Source organism: Suricata suricatta, chromosome 9 (assembly GCF_006229205.1).
Source record: "Suricata suricatta isolate VVHF042 chromosome 9, meerkat_22Aug2017_6uvM2_HiC, whole genome shotgun sequence".
Classification (NCBI taxonomy): Eukaryota; Metazoa; Chordata; class Mammalia; order Carnivora; family Herpestidae; genus Suricata; species Suricata suricatta.
Window position 1 is genome coordinate 30,582,380 of NC_043708.1, and position 17,643 is coordinate 30,600,022.

General features: G+C 48.1%; 1 long non-coding RNA gene across 1 annotated transcript in view; it reads left to right on the plus strand.

The window, feature by feature from the left end:
• Window positions 1-8,335, plus strand: part of LOC115301758 — a 15,588-nt gene extending 7,253 nt beyond the window's left edge. Inside the window, exons 2-3 of the long non-coding RNA XR_003913271.1 lie at window positions 7,177-7,296; window positions 8,250-8,335. This is a non-coding gene — a long non-coding RNA (uncharacterized LOC115301758). The remainder of the gene's footprint in view (window positions 1-7,176; window positions 7,297-8,249) is intronic.
• The last annotated feature ends 9,308 nt before the right edge of the window (window positions 8,336-17,643 follow it).

The following is a 17,643-nucleotide window of genomic DNA, read 5'->3' on the forward strand; positions in this document are numbered from 1 at the left end:
TTATGTAGAAAATGGATGATTAAGTCTTTGGTGTTGTAAAAGCAACTTCATTTAAAAAAAATAATTTTTTTTAAAAAAGGGGCGCCTGGGTGGCTCAGTCGGTTAAGCGACCGGCTTAGGCTCAGGTCATGATCTCACGGCTTGTGGGTTCGAGCCCCGCATCGGGCTCTGTGCTGACAGCTAGCTCAGAGCCTGGAGCCTGCTTCAGATTCTGTGTGTCTCCCTCTCTCTCTGACCCTCCTCTATTCGCGCTGTCTCTCTCTGTCTCTCAAAAATAAATAAAAAACATTAAAAAAAATAAAGACAAATGTGATTTTTAAAAGGGAACCACAGCCAGTTACCCGCAGTCCTGGAGCCTGCTTGTACTGTCTTTCAAGAACCAACTGTAGGTTGTTTGTCAGCTGTTAAATATGGGCTTTCTTAAAAATCAAATTATATTGGGGCGGCTGGGTGGCTCAGTCGGTTGAGCCTCTGACTTCGGCCCAGGTCCTGATCTCAGGGGTTTGTGAGTTCAAGCCTCGTGTCAGGCTCTGTGCTGACAGCTTGGAGCCTGGAGCATCCTTCGGATTCTGTGTCTCCCTCTCCCTCTGCCTCTCCCCGGCTCACACTCACATGCGCACTCACTCTCTCTGTCAAAAATACATAAAAAATTTAAATTATGTATGTAAAATTACGTAAATTGTACTTTTTAAGTTTATTTATTTATTTTGAGAGAGAGAAAGAATGAGTGGAGTAGGGACAGAGAGAGGGAGAGAGAATCCCTAGCAGGCTCCACACTGTCAGCACAGAGCCCGATGTGGGGCTCGAACCCATAAACTGTGAGATAATGACTGAGTCGAAACCAAGAGTCAGATGCTCAACTGACTGAGCCACCCAGGCACTCCAATAAACTGTATTTTTTAAGTAATAAATAATCAAAATTTATCACTTCCCGACTAGTTTACTATATTGTATTCTTATCTAGTAATGTTTTTGAGTTTATTTACATCTATTATATATGTATGGTGGGAGGGCTGTATATTATCATACTTAACATCTCTTCCCAGCTCCATGTTCAATAACATCTCATTGATAGCTTGAAATCAGACATGGTGGAATTTTCTACATCACAGAAATTAGCAAATGCTACAAATTAGACCCCACTCCTAAAGCAAGTTGTTAAACATTTATCAGCACCTGTGTCTGCAGAAGACACCGGGTGGGAAGAGCGAATCCAGCATTGGGGCCCAGTGCTAGATAAGCTCACCAACAAAGCCAGTAGGGTGAGGGTGGGAGCCTGCGGGATACCGCTAGCAGGCAGCCAGACCCCAGAGATTCTCCATTTTAACAGGGAAGGTGGGTGAAAATTCTTAATGCCCTAAAAGAGTGTCAGTTCCATCTGCTTCCCGGGAGGTGCACTATGAAGATTTTTGTTTGTTTGTTTGTTTGTTTGTTTGTTTGTTTTAATTTCCCCGGGTAGAGCTGGATCTCCTTACGAAGGGAGAGGAAGGGGCAGGAACCTGAGAGGAAGCCTGCCAGGAAGAAGGGGCGGGCCAGTCCCGAGTCCCTTGTGAATGCCTGACCTCTAGTGGTGGGAATGAGAATGCAAGCTTCTGCTTAGTAACCTTAGGAGGAGATTCTCAGAACTCTCCCTCCCTCCACAAAGCACAGCCCTGATGCTCCCCAGCACTGGGCACAGGATAGAGGAACAATCGCTGTGAAGAAACAAATGGACCACGGACAGAAGCACCTGCTTCAATTACTCCCTCAGAACCTGTGCCTCCTTTGGATAGCAAGTATTTTATATCACCCCCTGACTACCATGAAATGAAAATCACACATAATCTGCCCACATATGTAATTGTAAAAATTAAATGCATACATATACTCACCAAAAGACATCAATGTTCACAGCAACATTTTCCACAACAGCAAAAACCTGGAAACGACTCCAAAGTCCACCTATGGTAGAATGGGTAAATACATTGTGGTATGTCCATACAGTGGAATACTACGCAGCCACAGGAAAGAACAAACTTGCAGTTCGTACACAACATTGACTAATCTCACAAATGTGATTTTTACTGAAAACAGCTAGATGCAAAAAAGTATACACCATATGATTCCATTTCTATAAAGTTCAAAGATAGGCAACTCCAATGTGTAGGGTATTAGAAGTCAATATGGCGGTTCCTTTAGGGGAAATTATGATAGGAAGGCAGTAGGAAGGGACTCTCAGGATGCTGTTTCTTGATCTGAGTGCTGGGTACACAGGTGTGTTCATTTTGCAAAAGTTCATAGAATGTATACTTATGATTAGTTCACTTTATTTTTGGTGCAAAAAGATGATTTTATTAAAGCATGGAGAAGGGCCTACGGGAAGAAAGAGCTGCCTATTTCATTTTTTTGAAGTATGTAGTTATTCGATAAAAAGTTTACCAAGCAAAATCAGTTAATGAATCCAGTACATGCACCTAGAGTTACTGCGACTTCAACAACTATAAATGCAGACGGACATCGGTGCACCGTTTTAGAGACACAAGTACCCCGTGTAATATATGTGCCTGTTGCATGATTTTTCAGAAATGGTGAGCTCCTAGTAAAATGATGAAGCATAAAACACTCTTCTTGCAATTTACATGATCGTTGTATTTTTGATCATTATAAACAGGATTTATTTGTTTGTTTTGCCTGCATCGACGTCCAGTGGGGCATACAAGAGTCTGTGGAGCACAGGATGGTGCCCTGTCCATTGCGGACCGACTAGCAGCGTCCCCCACTTCTGTCTGTGGCATGGGGATGATAGCAACTTGCATCTTGTAAGCCTGTTGTGAAAATTAAGTGAGTTTATGTCAGCAAAATGCTTGGAACACAGTGTGGCAGTGAGCACAAAATAGGTTCTTGACACTATTTTTATCACTCTGACTGACACCTACTAAATGCCCATGGGTCTGTCAATCATTGTAGCAACCAACCCCCCCCCCCACACACATGTCAAAACAACCCCGAGGGGGTGATGCTGCTCACTGCAAACCATAGTTTGAAACCTACTGCACCGGGGAGCCTGGGTGGATCAGTTGGTTAAGTACCTGACTTCAGCTGAGGTCATGAACTCACCATTTGTAGGTTTGAGCCCTGCATCAGGCTCTGTACTGACAGCCCAGAGCCTGGAGCCTGCTTCAGATTCTGTGTCCCCCTCCCCCATTCACACTCTGTATCTCTCTCTCTCTCTCTCTCTCTCTCTCTCTCTCAAAAGTAAATAAACATTAAAAAAACAAAAGTAGAAAAATCTACTGCACCACAACATACAGCAAGGGCCAAAGTCATTCACTCACTCACTCATTCATTTACTCACGCCTTTGCCGGGCACAAGCCAAGGACTGCTTTGTTCCAGGCTCAGCCTCAGGTGGTCGGCAGGCTGTGTGGGGAGACAAAGATGTCCACAAATAACAACACACGGGACAAGTGTCTGCACAGCCCAGCAGCAGCGAATTATCTACCTTTGGCCCTCGCCTTCTGCAGAGGGGTCTGATCTGCCTTGTGGTTTGCTTTCATTTTTGTATTTAGTTGCCTGTATTTGAAGATCAGATTTCACGTAACACACCCAGACGTCCCCTCTCTTGAAGACGCTGCAGCTTGGGGCCAACGCCACAGATCCATCCGCTCGTAGCGATGGGGACCCGGGGGAGAAGTTAAAAGCTTCCGCGAGGGGCAGATGAGCCTTGAAGGCTCAGTGGGAAGCAGTCAAGGTGGGAAAGGGCACGTGGAGGACACAGCATGTTCAAAGGCCGTGCTCTGAAAACAGTGGCAGTCAGAGGACGCGACCCTAGTGCACGGAGGCACATTGCAGCAGAGGGAGGCCTGGGAGCCAGGCCAGGGCGTTGAACTCCTCAGGTCTGAGACCAGCCTGCTTTCTCTGCACATTGCTCGACAGAGGTGCAAGTTGGACATAAAAATGAGTGCCAGGGTTGAGGTGCTATTAGACACTGTCCACAGCGTCCTTGCACCTGAGCTTGGCTTACGTGCCTGGGGGGTGGGGGACCTCGGGAGGGAGATGTGCAAGCAGTGGCGGGAACAGTGCAGTCTTTGGGGTCCCTGCAGGGCTGGCCTAACATGGTATGACCGGAGGGCAGAGAAGGCCTCCCTCTCATTTGTCTGAAATAGACCATCCGCATGGCCTAACTCCGTGCATCTCAGTGTTATGTGCACACAGATCATTCCCAGGGGGTTCTTGTTAAAATACAGATTCTGATTTAGCAGGTCTGGGATGGAGCCCCGAGAGGCTGCACTTCAAACAACCCACCAGGGATGCTGCTCTGTGAGTCCAAAATCACACTTACAGATTCTCCCGTTTCTCAGCTGTGGCGCGACTGATATTTTGGGCCAATTCTTTGTTGTGGGCGAACGCCCTGTACATCGTAGAATATTGAACAGCACCTCTCACCTCCACCCGCTAGACGACAGCAGGAGCCCTCTAATGGTGACAACCCAAATGCCTCCGGATATTGCCACACTCCCCTGGGGGAGTGACAAAATTGGCCTCAGTGAAGATCCACTGCTCTAGAGCCTCCGTGGACTCTTAAAATGTTAGACTTTATACATTTATGGGTTTTACCTTTAAGGCACTGAGGCAGAGCAGACAACGTAATTTGTGTGGCCCAGGGCAAAATAAAAATATGCGAGCTCTTGATCAAAGAGCAGGAAAATAGGGGCTCCTGGGTGGCTCAGTCGTTTAAGCATCCAGCTTCGGCTCAGGTCATGATCTCACAGTTCGTGGGTTCGAGCCCCGCATCAGGCTCAGAGCCTGGAGCCTGCTTCAGATTCTGTGTCTCCCTCTCTCTCTGCACCTCCCCTGCTCGCACTGTCTCTCTAAGTCTCTCAAAAATAAATAAAAAATTAAAAAAAAAAAGAGCAGGAAAATAGTGCTGCTAAAGGTACTCTCTCTGCCCCTTCCCTGCTCACATTCTCTCTCTCTCATAAATAAATAAGCATTGTTTTTTTACATCTAATTTATCTTCCTAGGCTTGTGAATGTATGCTTTGCAAATTTGCAGTTTTCAAAGCTATAGATTCTAAACTTCTTGAAGAATTCTGACAATCCCCTGATAAGCTCTATTGCAATGTCTCTGTATAGGCTTTTATTTTGTAATACTTTACTGACAAAGTTGACCGCCAGGATGCCAGCAAATACCCAGGAGAGTTAATATTTGAACTGGATGCTGCAGGGAGGGACTCCAGGGATGCAAATGGACCACCCACCAGGGGTCCCTGCCGTCCTGCTTCCTGTAAAGCCCCTCCTCCCTCCTGCAGTTGCTGCTGCTGCTGTTGGTACTGTCACTGCCAGCAGTCTTGGCCCTGGGTGGCCTGGCCTGGCCACCTTGGGTCGGGCCAGTGGTGCTCCAGGCTGTCCCAGGAATGTGGTGTGTTGCAGCCAGCCATGAGGCCCATTAATCTGCGTTTCTGCCACCTGCCCAGCCATGTGCTGTCACCAGGTACCTTCTCTCATGGATGCCCCATTGATTTCGCTTACAAAACAATGATCTACTTCAAAGATAAAATTAATAGGAATTTTAAGATTGAGACAGAAGAAAAGCATTATTTTCTTAAATGTTTATTTTCGGGGCACCCAGGTGGCTCAGTAGGCTGAGCGTCCGACTTCAGCACAGGTCATGATCTTGCAGTTCATGGGTTCGTGCCCGGCGTCGGGCTCTGTGCTGACAGCTTGGAGTCTGGATCCTGCTTCAGATTCTGTGTCTCCCTTCCTCTTTGCCTCTCCCCTGCTTGCATTCTGTCTTCTCTCTCAAAAATAAATAAAACATTAAAAACTTTTGAAAAATAATGGCCCACATTTATAAAATGTTTGTTTTTGAGAAAGAGAGAAAGCACGGGGGAGGGACAGAGAGGAGACAGAGAGGATCCAAAGCGGACTGTCTGCTGTCAAACTCAGGAACCATGAGATCATGACCTGAGCCAAAACCAAGAGTGGAATGCTTAACCGCTTAACTGACGGAGCCACCTAGGTGCTCCTGGAAGAAAAGCATCAAATTGAGGCAGGATTCTTCTGCACAAAGGACCTTGTTCTACTGCACAGGTGACGCACCCAGGAAGCCCGCCCTGCACTGGGTAGTGGCAGGCAGGGCTAGAGACGGGGCTTGGTGAGAGCACTTATCATGAGAACCAGTGGGCTACTCAGAGGCCGCAGGGGGGCAAAGGAAAGGGGAGCTGGGCTAGGAGACTCTGAGGGCAAATGTGGTGTGGCATTGATTTTAGAATCAACTAGACATCCCCAGCACAGCTCTGTGGGGGCAGGCTGCTCCCCTCTGAGGGGACAGGAGTTCCAGGAGAAAGCAAGCCGCACCGCACCCCCCTCCTGGCCAGCTGGCCCCCACAGTTTCTCAAGGAGCACACCTCCAACTTCAAGGTCGCCTCCTCCCACCGCTAGCTGCACTTTTCCTACTTTCTCTCTGCTCTCACACCAATTCCTTTTCCTGACCTCACTCCAACTTTTCCCCCCCTCCTTCCTCTGTCCTGCCCCCTCCCTTTGCAAATTTGTCTGGGGGCTGGTCCAGGTCTTCTTTGGTGGTAAGAAACACTTCCAGGGAAAGATTGATTTCAGGGCAGCTAGAAAGACAAAAGCTTCTCCCAACGGCTGAGAACAAATGGAAAAAGCTTGGCAAGGGGAAAACGGGCCTCAAGATGCAGATACCTTTTGAAGGCTTCGGTGAAATCCAAGCCTCCGGTCTCTCAAGAGCTTGTTGGGAATAGAGCCGCAGCTTCTGAAGGAACTGCCTAAGAACAAGCCCGGGTCTTGGGCTGAGATGAATGTGCTGGGTTGATGGAGCATCCTGGCCCCAGACGCCCATTGCCAGGGATGACTCTGGGGCTGTGGCTTCTAAGAAATCAGAATGTGCACAAGGTCTCAGCAAAAGGGCATGATCACACTCACAACATGTGAGGCCGAATCATTAGCTGGCTTTAGTGATATAAAAAAAAATAGGGACTCAGAAGTCAATAACTAGCTCAGAGCCACCCAGCCAGTAAGTGTCAGAGCCAGGATTCAAACCCTGGTCCACTTGACTCCAAATCCAGTGCTCTTCTCCCCCACGTGTCTTTGCCCCAACACTGCCTTAAAGCAAATCGGTATCTTTCAGCATGTCTTTTCAAGCCTCCTGATTTGCTCTTTTTTGCCCTGACTCAGCTACCCAGTGCTTCATCCTGGCAGTGTGGCATTTCAGGCACAGGAGCCTAGCTGTGGAGAGACCTGCCCTCTGGCTGGCATACCTCTCTGGTCCTTCGAATCGCCAAATTCCAAAAGGGGGTAAGATCAGCTCTCAGCAGCTGGACTCTGTGTGCAAAAACGTGGTTTATGGACTTAGTGCCTGCGTTATTTCTACTGGTTTGCAAAGCCTGACTCCTTTGCAGATTTCGGGCATTAAGTTGTTCCCATTTTTAAACTTGGGAGGTTGGGCATAGAGCTGAGGGAGGGAGGGAGGAATATCCATCGAGCACCCCGTGGGCGAGGCGTCAGGGGGGTGTTCCCAGGAACACTTGCTCTGTGCCCTTTCTTTCTGCCTGAAATGACTCACTGCGATTTCAGTCTCTTGGGCACTGAGCAGGCTCCCCGGAGGCCCCTGACAGCTGACCCTCGCCTGGCCTCTCCATCAGGGCAGTGTGTACAGGTCTTTGTTCGACAGCTCTGTGGGCTGTGCAAATCCCAGTCCAAGCCTGCTGCCTGCCCAGCTCTCTGAATGCCAGCAAGCCACAGGCAGCATCTGCTCCAGAGGCTTAATCCAGCATTTGGAAGGGCTCCCTTCCGAAATCTCTGGCCTGGCACCAGGCCCAGCCCCAGTCAGCAAAGAGCTGCAGGATTTATGTGGTTTTTCCAGCAATGGCTTTGATGTCTGAGGGGCGGGGAAGGGCTGAGGATGGAGGGAGGAGGCACAGGGCTGAGAAGACCTGAAGGCCTGCGCGCACTCGCTCAGGCTCCAGACTTTCCACCCAGCACCTCAAGACTCGGCACAGCCCCCAAGGAGCCTATGGGGGTGACTCACATGATTCAAATTCAACTTCAATACCAACCGTCGAGCAGGAATAGTTGTCGGTTCTCACGGTATACTGCGGAACTTGGATTTCAGAGGAGTGTCTGTGAATGCACCTTTTCATCCAGTTACAGGGCACTTAAATGTTTTGTGATCATATTAACAAAGACACTTTTTCTGCGGTACTGTCTGGGTTCCCCAGTTCTTAGATTGTTCTAATGTGTTGTTCTAGAATATGCCTTGGAAGAGGACTGTTGGAAGCCATTTTCTGAACTCACTAAGTCGAGGAAAAAAAAAACACAACAAACTCCTTGTGAGGTAAGGTGGGTTTGCAAGGCCTCCCGCCATCAGATGGTGACCGATGTCTACCCCCCCACTCAATTATTCTTGCTCCAGCACCGACCCCCAAGGTGCCTTGTCGACTGGTATCAGGAGTGACTTGCTCCCTTATCTTAAAATGAGCTGATTGCATCTTGTGAAGGAACTTACTACAGGAATTTCTTCTTTTGTGATTATAGGAGCAAATATTACATTTCCTTAGAAACCTGTTTTTCTTCCCCTCAAGAAAACAGGCTACTGATCCCTGCTCACAAAGAACTAACTTTTTCCTTTGCTGTGCTAAAAACATTGCCTTGAATTTGAATGCTGAAGATACCTTCCTTCCCCTGGTGATAAGCATCTAAATCACCTACAATCAAACACTATTGATAAAGATTATGCATGAGTCTTCTACCAATCTATGTTCTGGGAAATTTTTAAATATCAAAGAATTTGTATCAGAAATCATTGTCTAAGGCAATTGTCACTTCTGTTTTGTACCCCATACATGTTTTCCATAAATAAAGCTGACTGTCCGGTCAGAGCAGAGATGCCTGCCTGGTGAGCAGAAAGAAGCTCTCTGACTCCCCTTCACCGGTACCGTCCATGCTTCAGGGAGCCCAGGACCTGCTGGAGGTGGACTCCGGGCAAGGACAAGGCTTTTGCAACAAGTGATGACACAGAAGCTCGAGAACAAGTAGTATTTTGATGGAGATGTTATGCCCAAGATTTCAATATCGTCCCAAAAAACAGACCGCTGGGGAGACGGAGTCACACATGCAAAAGCATAGGGCATTTATTATTACGGGCTTATAAGCTCGGGCTCACAGACTTCACCTGGGCAGCGGATCCACGCTGAGAGCCCAGAACAAAGGCAGGGTAGGGCCTTTATGGGTTTGGGAAGGGGGAGTTAAAGGAAATTGTGACACAGATACAGTGATCCAATCATTATCCCATAACATTATTGGCAGTAACTTTAACCACACACATTGTCCAGAGTGTTCGTTACTTTTGGCGGGACCCAATCACAACATTTAGAGTATTAACCAATTACAGAGTGGACCCAGGACCCAGGACCCTCACGTAGGGTGTAACTAGCCTTAAGCAATAAGTGATTATCTATAGCTTCTATCTCTAGGCCTGCCCTGAGGAATGTTAAGGGTGTTAGCTGGCCTTTCCTGATTGGGTGTTACAAGGGTGGTCCCTCCTGCCTTGGGCAATGTGTGCCCTTTTATTGTCTAATGATTCTGAGAAACCAACACCTAGGCCTCCAAGGTCAGAGGGGAAACTTGAAGCCTGTCATGGAGTCAGTTTGATTCAGACCTGTGTCCTTACAGAGGTTATAGCGGTTTTGCAGAGAAAAACACATAATAAATGATCCAATGAATTCTAGGCCCCAACAAACAACGTAACCCAGGGACCGAAGATCCCTAGGCCTCTCTGGCCCCTGAGCCCTGCTGCAGCTCCTCCAGACACCCCCTCCCCCATCCCAGCCCCCTTCCCTTTCCCAGTGGGCCCCTCTGTGGTCTTTCTAGAAGCACTGAGTCTTCACTTCGTGAGACCATCCTAGGATCTCTCAAGTTTCTCTCCCCACCCACCTCGAACACACTGCCGTCTTGCCGGGCCTCAGACTCAGCCTTCTGACTCTAGCCCTCCTCCAGGTGTCCCGTCCACCCCAGGGCCCCTCAGAGCAAGGTTCTCAGCAACTCCCCACCCCATCCCATCCCCTCCTAGGACTGGCTATCTCGGGACATGTTGGGTTCAGGAACAGGAGTATGCAAAAGCCCATCACCACTATTTTCTACATACCCTCCAGGGGGCCAAAGCCCTTCCTGGGCTTTTACAATCCACACCCTAGAGGACTTTTCCCTTTCTCCCTGAAACTGACATTATTGGTTGAAGAACCGAACACCATTAAATCTCCTGAATGCTTGTCTCCGCTTGCAGGGTCTCAGGCTCTAAAGGAAGCCGAGAGATTGCCAGCTCACTCCTTCCTGTTGTGAGTGTCCTTAACATCATCAGAACATCTCCATGAGCACCACATCTCTTTTTGTGAACTTTTATGGACTTTTACAATACTTCTCGGTTTTCAGGCATTTTACTGGGCCTTATGTTTCAGTTGGTATTACCTTTTTTGTTGTTGTTTTTTTTTTAAGTTTATGTCTTCATTTTGGGAGACAGAGAGAGAGAGAGAGGAGAGAGAGAATGTGAGCATGAGTAGGGAAGGGGCAGAGAGAGAGAGGGAGAGAGGGAGAGAGAGAATCCCAAGCAGGCTCTGCACTGTCAGTGCTCATTCCATGAACTGTGAGATCATGACCTGAGCTGAAATCGAGAGTCAGCTGTTTAACCAACTGAGCCACTCAAGTGCCCCAGTTAGTATTACCTTTAACAGAGATCTAACAACTGTGGCTTAAACACACTCAAGGTAGCTGCCATAGCTCCAGCCATCACATTTGCATTCCAGTAGTAAGACGAGGAGCAGGGAGAAAAGGAGGTGCTTTCTTGGAAGCCCCACCCAACCACTTACATGCTATTGGCCATTCCGACTTGCAAGGAAGGCTGGGAAGTGGAATATTTTAGCTGGGCACTCTTCTCATCCTAATAAAGTTACTCAGAGTTCTATATTAAGCAAGTTGGTAAGAATGGATATTGGATAAGCAATTAGCAATCTCTGCCCTACTGCTTTCTAATACCACATCTTTCTTGTCACTCTTGGGCTAGCTGTGTTTTGGAAGTCTGAATTCCCTGGATTTTATGAGAGTGATATGGAGCCCACACTGCAAATTATGTAACATCCCTCCTGGTGTCTGGTTACAGAGCAAGGCAGCCCACACACTGGCTTTTCTGCGGCGAAATGTTTAAACAGTCGCACAGAGCGTGATAAATAAAACTATGTATGACCCCGCGTTAGTTCAGGGCAGTCTGAGTCACCTAACCAGTTTTTATGCCAAACTAAGGGGAGAAAAAACTCAGTTTTTAGAACTTCTGGGATTTCAGTTATGAATAAGAAATTGTAATCCTGTGTCCTTATTTTACTGAGGAAGAAAGCAAGGCTCTTCTTCCTTGGAGAAGTTAAGTAACTCACTCTGCTTCAGGACTGGAGGCCCAGGAGGTTTCCAGGCAGATCCAGGGTCTTGCTTTTGTAGCGTTAAAGCAGCAAAAAATGGTGTCAGTACTCTCCTGTAATCAACAGAAACAGGACTGGCTACCTAATTTGCAGGGCCCAGTGCAAAATGAAAATATGGGCTCCTTGCCTAAAAAGTAAGAATTCCAAGAAGAGGGACACCTGGCTGGTTGGGTCAGAAGAGCATGGAACTTTTGATCCCAGGTGTGTGAGCCCCATGCTGAGTGTAGAGGTTACTTAAAAATAAAATCTTAAAAAAAAAAAAAAAGAATTCCAAGGTGAAAGCAGAGGGCGGGGTTCTACTGAGTTTGGGGCCCAGTGAGACTGTACAGTTCTCTGCCCATGCAGTTGGCCCTGGAGAGAACCAAGAGGGCCCTGTCCCCACAAGAAGGCCCTGTGTGGGTCACCCCCTCCCTGCCACTTTGGAGGGGCACTCAGTGTTGCCTCCTCTCCATTCCACACCTGAGGGAATTCGCAAGAAGAATGAGGCCTTGGAAGAGACTCTGGGCTCAGACGGAGTCCATGTCCACCTACCCAGGCAGCCAGCCACATGCAGCCACCGACTTAGCTCCTCCATTTACGTCTGGCGGGGTGGGGCGGGGGGTCTCGGAGGTCTCCAGCTGCTGTGTGTCCAGCACAGTGTATAAAGGCACTCGGACTGAGTGTCTTCACGTAGGGCGTGCCCATTCTCCCAGAGCCACGGCCACGGTCCCTTTCCTCACAATTGTCAGAACCTATAATCCCCTGGCTGATGTCCAAGCAGCTGAAAAGCTGAGTGCCTGTCATCTCATGAGTCAGTCCGGCTTGTTTTCTTTTTTTTTTTTTAATGTTTGCTTATTTTTGAGAGAGACAGAGTCTGAACAAGGGAGGGGCAGAGAAAGGAGGAGACACAGAATCCAAAGCAGGCTCTGAGCCATCAGCACAGAGCCCGATGCGGGGCTCAAACCCATGAACCGTGAGATCATGACCTGAGCCGAAGCCACACGCCTAACTGACTCAGCCACCCAGGTGCCCCAGCCCGGCACATCTTCAATCAGATCTTCTCTGAGACGCATGGGGAGGGAATTCTTCAGCAACTAGTTGTCCTCCACAGAGACAACCACATTAATTAGTCTTTGAACATATTTGCTAGGGTAGCATGTGGCTTGAGGTGATCTGGATTTTTTCCCTTTTTTAAGTAAGCTCTACACCCAATGTGGGGTTTGAACTCAGGACCCCAGATCAAGAGTCACACGTTCTACCAACTGAGCCAGCTAGGTGCCCCCAAGCTGATCTGTATTTTAATCCTGGTTCCACTAATTAGCAGAGGTTATAGGGTTTATCAGGTGTGAACCAGAGCATACATCTAAACAGTTCATTGATGTGTATCAAATAACTTTAAAATGCCTGGATCTGGGCCGCTGGGGCTGCTCAGTCCATTAAGGGTCCGCCTCTTGATTTCGGCTCAGGTCGTGATCTCAGGGTTCATGATCGTGGCTCCATGTCTGGCAGTGCAGAGCCTGCTTGGGATTCTCTCTCTTCCTCTCTCTGCCCCTCCTTCACTCCCTCTCAAAATAAATAAATAGACATAAAAAATAAAATAAAATGCCTATATGTATCCCTAGTTAAATTATTGCCTAACCTTAAGAAGCAATGCTTTGCAGACATGCAAAGGAATGAAGAAGCTCTCTGGATAATGATAGAAAATGTCTCTGAGACAAACTAGGTGAAAGGGCAGGATGAACTGGCAGTATACCAATTTTAAAAATGCACATCATATATACATATAACTGCTGTTTACACTGGTCATTTCTGGAAGCATAAACAAGAAACCAATGCTGGTGCCACTAAGTGGGAAAGTGGAAATCAGGAGTCACAGCAGTCCCTCTGACTGTAATCTCTTTTGTACTATTTCAATGTTTTACCCCTTGGATATTTTCCTATCTAAGAATAAATTTTCTTTGGGGTGCCTGGGTGGCTCAGTCAGTTAAGCGTCCGGCTTCGGCTCAGGTCATGATCTCACGGCTGGTGGGTTTGAGCCCCGCGTCGGGCTCTGTGCTGACAGCTCAGAGCCTAAAGCCTGCTTCGGATTCTGTGTCTCCCTCTCTCCCTGTGCCTCCCCTGCTCATGTTCAGTTTCTTCTCTGTCAAAAATAAATTTAAAAAAAAATTAAAAATAAAAATATTTTCTTTAAAAAGTAAAACACAAAGTCCATATCCTTTTAATCCAGTAATTTCCCTTCTGTGACTCCAACCACATGAGCCAATGGGAAATGTAGACTACATGACTGCATGGGCGTCACGACCGACAATGTTAGAAATAATGTCCAACATTAGGGCAGCATTTAAGTAAACTATAGTGAAAATACATGATGGAATTTTATTCTGATGTTTATATAAAACATGTTCACTGTAGGAGCACCTGGGTAACTCATACACAGAGTCAGACTGAGCTGTCAGCACAGAGCCTGACTCAGGGCTTGAACCCACGAACTGTGATATCATGACCTGAGCCGAAGTTGGACGCTTAACCCACATAACCGACTGAGCCACCCAGGCGCCCCTTCTCTAAACATTTATACACACACAGATGCATCAACAAAACTGTGCATATGCACACTATGACTTAACCATGCTTTTTAAAGCCTAGAAAAAGTACTAGAAGGAATTCTGTAAAATGCTATCAGTGATTGCTCTGGATAGTGAGAATAAATTGATTTCTTTTCCTTTTTCTTTATACCTTTTTTCTACTTGAGGAATTCTCTACACATATTCATTTTATCGCCTGAGGGGTAGGGAAGAAAAGAAAAAGAAATTTGATTCCTTGTAACTCCTTCCAACTGATCCTACATTTTTCTGGAAGCAGCTCTTGACCCAGGAGAGATGGTTTTCTGACCCACCCTGCTCACCACTCCTGTGTGTGGGGCAAATGATCTAATTATTGTCTGTTGATATCTGGGGGCACATGGGTGGCTCAGCTGGTTAAGCGCCCGACTCTAGATTTTAGCTCAGGTCATGATCTCACAGTTCATGAGTTCGAGCCCTGCATCAGGCTGTCTGTCCACTGACAACGAAGAGCCTGTTTGGGATTTTCTTTCTCTCCCTGTCCCTCCCCCACTTGTGCCCTCTCTCTCTCTCTCTCTCTCTCAAAATAAATAAATAAACTTAAAAAGGGTAGTTAGTACCCAGAGTATGCTCAAGTCTCCAGGTGGGGTCTGACCTCCGCTGGGAAGAGGGTCCGTCCCCTCCTCCACCTGGGACCCTGCTTTTATCAGAGTCACTGGACTCCGTGAGCCCTCCCAGATCACTGAGGCCGCAGCCACCGTCAGCCGGGCGGGGGCAGGCCAGTCCCCCGGGCCCTGTGTTTAGGCAGTTGTTCTGAGCCCCAGTACAGGACGTTTATCCCAGTCAAGTTCTTGAAGAGCAGTCTAAGGACACCTGGCTGGCTAAGTCAGTTGAGCATCTGACTCTTTTTTTTTTTCTTTTTCTCCATTTATTTGTTTTTGAGAGAGTGTGAACAGGGGAGGGGCAGAGAGAAAGAGACACAGAATCTGAAGCAGGCTCCAGGCTCCGAGCGAGTTGTTAGCATAGAGCCCGATGTGGGGCTCGAACCCATGAACTGTGAGATCATGACCGGAGCTGAAGTTGGATGCTCAACAGACTGAGCCACCCAGGCGCCCCAAGCGTCTGACTCTGGATTTCAGTGCAGGTCATGATCTCACGGGTTCCTGGGATCCAGCCTTGAGTCGGGATTCTCTCTCTCTGCCCCTCCCCTCTCTCAAAATAAACAAACACGAAAAAAGAACGTCAGTCTAGAATCACAGTTCCCTTAGAGCCCGTTCAAGTCCAGTACTCTGTTTCTCAAAGGCGCCAAACCGGTTCCCTGCCTCAGGGCCTTCCCTCGGGACAGTCCCACTGCGGCTCCTCTTGACACAGGGGTTCTGTCTTCGGGGACACTTTCCCTGACCGTTCAGTCTACGTGGCTCTGTTATCCCATTTTTTTAATGCAGGGCACTTCTGTGAAATCATCTTTTTTTTTTTTAATTTTTTTTACTATTTTATTTATTTTTGATACAAAGAGAGACAGAACATGAGAGGGGGAGGGGCAAAGAGAGAAGGAGACACAGAATCTGAAGCAGGCTCCAGGCTCTGAGCTAGCTGTCAGCACAGAGCCTGACGCGGGGCTCGAACCCACGAGGGTGAGATCTGACCTGAGCCAAGTCAGAGGCTTAACCGACTGAGCCACCCAGGAGCCCCTGAAATCATCTTTTTAACTTGTTTACTTCCTTATTCTCATTCTCCTCATTAGGATTGACCTTCACGAGGGCAGGACTTTGTCCGCCTTACCTCCAGCACTGCCTGGCACATGGAAGGCGCTCAGGAGATTTCCAGTGAATGAGTGGATGAATGAATGACTGGAATTCCTCAGCACTGGAGAAGGGCTTTCGACGGCTTTCCAGGCCCGTCTCACCAACACCAGCTGTGTGACCTCGGGTGTTTTAATTCCTCTAAATCCGTTCACATGTCTACTGCCAATGGGCTCATCCCCACATCTTAGGGTCACCAAGGGCATTCGCTGAAAGGTAAAAAGTATGTGGCAAAGTGAAAAGTGCCTGGCGTACAAATCTTCGCAACAGTTGTGTGTATTTTCTTTCTGTCCAGATTAGGGTCCTCTTTGATAGCACTGTCTATATTCAAGACGCGCATAAACCCCTGAACAGCATGGCATTTGGGACAGCATATGGCTGTGGTCTGACTAGGAACACGCTTCTCCATCCCATCCACAAAGGGTCTCTGGGATCTTGCCTCTGATGGCCAGTGTCGCCTTCATCTGCCAGCTTAGCCAAGAAAAGGAAATGAAAGTAGACTGGCTTCATTCTTGGAGATCTTTCATTTCCTTTTGAGGTTCACAGACCATCTGTGGGCTGACCTCACCCAGGGCTGCCGTCAAGTTCACTTTCTGCCCCAGGCTGGGTCCCATTGCCAGGAAACAGAACACCTGAGTGCCCTCTCAGATCCCCTGAGCTCAGTTACCCGGTCTCTGGCCTCGAGCTGTGCCAAATCAGGAAGAGTGGGCTCGGAGTATTGCCAGCTTGCTCTGATGGGGAGAAGCTCGGGGGGTAGAGTGACAGAGAGAGAGAGAGAGAGAGAGAAGAAAGGTTGTTCTGAGGGGCACAAGGTTGTACTCAGGAGAGAGTCCGCAGCCATTTGCAATTCCCCCAAACACTGGCCAGAAAGTGCCCAAGATTCTCAGTATTTGGAATTTGTTCTTTAAAATTTATTTTTATGTTTTTTATTATTGAGACAGAGAAGCAGAGTATGAGTTGGGGAGGGGCAAATAGAGAGGGAGACACAGAATTGGAAGCAGGCTCCAGGCTCTGAGCTGTCAGCACAGAGCCCGACACGGGGTGTGAACCCACGAACTGTGATATCATGACCTGAGCCTAAGTCAGAGGCTTAACCTACTGAGCCACCCAGGTGCCCCTGGAATTTGTTCTTTAAAGATAGTTCCTCTGCAAGAAACCTTGAGCAGAAGTCATGTGCTCCTCGAAGAAAACACATTTCTCCGCTGCTGTCTTAGGGTGACTTCCGTGGTGAGAAGGAGACTCTAGACCAGGAGACTTGGGAGGGCCTAGCCTCGGGTCTACACACAGAACACACTCAGGAACATTGCATGTCTGCTGAATGAACAAAGGAGGAAGAAGAGACAAATCCAATGGGGAGGCCCAGCGCAGGGACCCTGCCACCCCTTCTCATTTTGCCTTGGCCGGTCTGGCTTCCCTTGTCAGACGCAGAGGGCCTGGAAATGCAGGGCGCTGACATTCCACTTCCTAGGCAGGCAGGGGAAGCCGGTGTTTCCCGAAGATACATGCTGTCATTGTCCCCGCTGTGTCATGAATAATAGCCTTTCTTCCCAAGGATGAAGTCATTTCCCTGGAACCCACATGAAACCCACAGGAAAGGAAGGCAGCATTTACTGCATACCTACTATGTGCCAAGAAGTGTGTATCTTATTTGATTCTCATAAGAGTACTGAAAAGCAGGGGCACCTGGGTGGCTCAGTCGGTTAAGTGTCCGGCTTTGGCTCAGGTCGTGATCTCACAGTTCATGGGTTTGAGCCCTGCATCGGGCTCTGTGCTGACAGCTCAGACCCTGGAGCCTGCTTCAGATTCTGTGTCTCCCTCTCTCTCTGACCCTCCCCTGTT